At 39.7% G+C, this 3,479-nt stretch overlaps 1 non-coding gene across 1 annotated transcript; it reads left to right on the top strand.

Annotated features, from left to right (window-relative positions):
- Nucleotides 1–1,161: 1,161 nt before the first annotated feature.
- On the top strand, nt 1,162–1,267 carry LOC141715284 (small nucleolar RNA R71). The gene has a single exon (XR_012572051.1). It is a non-coding gene; the product is annotated as a small nucleolar RNA R71 (small nucleolar RNA).
- The last annotated feature ends 2,212 nt before the right edge of the window (nt 1,268–3,479 follow it).

Below are 3,479 nucleotides of genomic sequence, written 5' to 3'. Positions count from 1 at the left end.
TCTTTAAGCTTCGGTGGTAACTTCTGTTGCAGCACAGCACTGCATTCCTCCGTGAGAGCGACAATCTCTAAATCATCTAGCTTCACCTTCCGAGATAGAATACCTTTCATAAACTTTGCATAACTAGGCATCTGCTCGAGAGCCTCAGCGAAAGGTATGTTGATATGAAGTTTCTTGAACACCTCCAGAAACTTCTCGAATTGCTTGTCCAGCTTTTTCTTCTGCAGCCTCTTAGGAAAAGGTGGTGGAGGATAGATCTGTTTCTCCCCTGTATCACCCTCAGGCAGAGTGTTCTCAACGGTAGTCTTCCTTGGCTCAACTTCTTCATCATGCTGCTTTGTATCTTCCTCAACCCCAGCTTCTTCAGTCAACTCTTGAGTTTTATCGGGATTTACAACCTTCCCAAACCTCAAAGTGATTGCCTTTACCTGTTCCTTAGCTTCCTTCTTTCTTGGAACTTTAGTGTCACTATGCAATGTACCAGGTTGACGATTTAGCAAGGCATTGACAATTTGCCCAATTTAATTTTCCAAGGTCTTGATAGAAACAACTTGACTCTTGTACATGAGCTTCAACTCCTCTAATTCAGATTTTTCATTAGCTTGTTGCAGCTGAAGTTGTTATTTTGGTGCATATTGCGGTTGCTAAAAAGTAGGGGGGTTGTACTGCTTAGCTGGATACTGTTGATAAGGCTTTTGAACCGCATTCTGAGCATTGCTCCAACTGAAATTAGGATGATTGGGGTTGTTTGGATGATAGGTGGCTGGCACAGATTACTGCAATCGCTGGAAGTTGCTCACGAACTGAGTTGATTCATTAGAAATTGCACACTGATCAGTCTCATGGGCACCAGTACAAAGCTCACAGACACTAGTGATTTGATTAACTCCATAATTAGCCAAAGTGTCCACCTTCATTGTCAAAGCCTTAAGTTGGGCAGCTATAGCAGTTGCTGCATCCAACTCCAGAATTCCTGCTACTTTTCCCTGAGTCAGTCTCTTGGAAGGATTCTGGTACTCATTAGCAGCCATCAGTTCAATAAGTTCATAAGCTTCATCGTAGCTCTTAGCCCACAAGGCTCCTCCTGATGTTGCATTAAGCATGTGCCTAGAAGTAGGACCCAATCCATTATAGAAACAGTTGATAATCATCCAATCAGGCATTCCATGGTGTGGGCACTTCCTTAGATCTCCTTATATCGATCCCAAGCCTCACACAGAGATTCTCCAGTTTGTTGCGCGAACTAGGTAAGAGCATTCCTGATTGCTTCAGTCTTCGTCATGGGAAAAAATTTAGTAAGAAACTTTTGAGCAAGATCTTCCCAAGTTGTGATAGACCCTGTCGGTAGAGAGTGTAACCAGCACTTAGCCTTGTCCCTCAATGAGAATGGGAAGAGTCACAGTTTGATAGCATCTTCAGTTACACCATTGAACTTGAAAGTGTCGCAGATCTCGATAAAATCCCTGATGTGCATGTTGGGGTCTTTGGTAGGAGAACCCCCAAACTGAACTGAGTTTTGTATCATCTGGATCGTTCTTGACTTGATCTCAAAAGTTTTAGCCGTGATGGCTGGTCTAATGATGCTAGACTGAATGCCATTAATCTTTGGCTTAGAATAGTCCATCAAAGCCTTCAAATTTTCTGCTTGATCACCCATAGCTACTATAATTGGCTCTTCAACTTTCTCTTCTTCTTCTACCTTCTTTTCTTCCTCAAAAAAATCCCTATGAATTACCATAAGTTCTTCCTCGGCTTTATCCAGTGTTCTCTTACGAGTACGCGAACGTGTATGCATACACCCTCCCTAGATCACCTGAAATAAAACAAGGAAACAAATAAGTAACAATGTCTGAGTTAATTAACTTTAACGACCACTGATGGAAAACACATAAACTAGTAATTAAAACTGCATTCCCCGGCAACGGCGCCAAAAACTTGTTAGTCGCAAAACACGTGCTAATATTACACGCAAGTATACGAGTTCGCAAGTAGTATAAGATATAAATCAGATTTGATCCCACAGAGACTGTATTGGTTAACTATCTAAATTACGCACCTAAGCAATAATGTATGGTTATTATTCAATGCTAAGACGATAACAAATTAAGAATATTTATAACTAAGAATTACGCTAACTATTATAACTAAGAGAATAAGATAGACTGAGTTAATATATATGACAGACATGGGATTCTAACTTCATTAAATACTTCATTCAATAGCCTTATTATTCTCAACCTTAGCATGCAATGGTGATGACACTAATCAGACAACACGAAACTGATAAACGCCAACTTTCGTTGCACGAGTACCATTCTACCAGACATCCACAAAAGAGATAGAAGCTGAATTAGAACCAATTATATTGAGACCCTATATGTCTATAGAATTTGACAACATAACGGTTTAAGCACAAGTTATCTATCTTGATTACATAGGGCAAGTAAGATGGTTAAAATTACCTACGAATCATGCATAACAATACATGAACCTATGCTAGCATGGCAAGTTCTAAATCCTTAAATTCACTTTCCCTTCATTAAGAATTAACACTCTATCTTATAAGTTCGCGACGCTCACAAGACGAATACGCACAACCAATACTAGGATATCATACAATCACCACACATTAAGGCATCAAACAATTTAACTAAAGAAATCCATAAGTAAATCCGCTAGAACCCCACGATAATGATTAGCCCATAATCGAACTCATCGCCAACGTGGATTCCAATGAAAACATGATATAGAAAACGTAGTCTTTATACGAATAAATAACCAAAGTACAATCAAGAATATAAGTTCATCAAAACAAGAAACAAGCATCCAAATTATAACTCAAAACAAAGATTCACAAGAATAAACTAGTTCGTCTTCACCTTTGTTGAATTGTGCCAAAAGGTTTATTGCCGTCTTCTCCCTCCTCGATGTCTTGATATCTCTGAATATCTCCTGAAAAATGACCTAGATTATGTTTATATAGCAGTCCATACATCCCAGGAGTCCAACAATTTGAATTATAAAAGAATCAGGATTTTAATATCCCGACCCAGTGCGGCCGCGCGCTTCACCAGCGCGGGCGCGCTGCCTTTCTGTACTCCCGGCGCGGCCACGCGCAACACCAGCGCGGGCGCGCCTGCCTTCTGCCAAAACTTCATTTTTTTCTTCTTTTATATTCCTTGCAACTTCGACCCAATCTTTCAAGCTTTTATTCCAACACATCCTAAGCACCATATTAGCATCAAAACTATGTTAATTCACCTGATTCACGAGGTGAAGCCTGAAATGCAAAAACACTTGAAAACACGTTAAAACACAAATAACTTGAGTACAAATACACCAACTCAAAGATTATTAAAGCATATAAGTGTCATAAATGCCACTTAACAGTTATCAGTTGATAATTATCCCTTATTGATGTGACTTTAAAGTCCCACTTTTCAAGGTAAGCACGTAGGATCATCAGGTTTGAGTCCTCC

Source organism: Apium graveolens, chromosome 3, assembly GCF_009905375.1.
Source record: "Apium graveolens cultivar Ventura chromosome 3, ASM990537v1, whole genome shotgun sequence".
In the NCBI taxonomy this organism is placed as follows: Eukaryota; Viridiplantae; Streptophyta; class Magnoliopsida; order Apiales; family Apiaceae; genus Apium; species Apium graveolens.
This window is presented reverse-complemented; position numbering and strand designations above follow the sequence as displayed.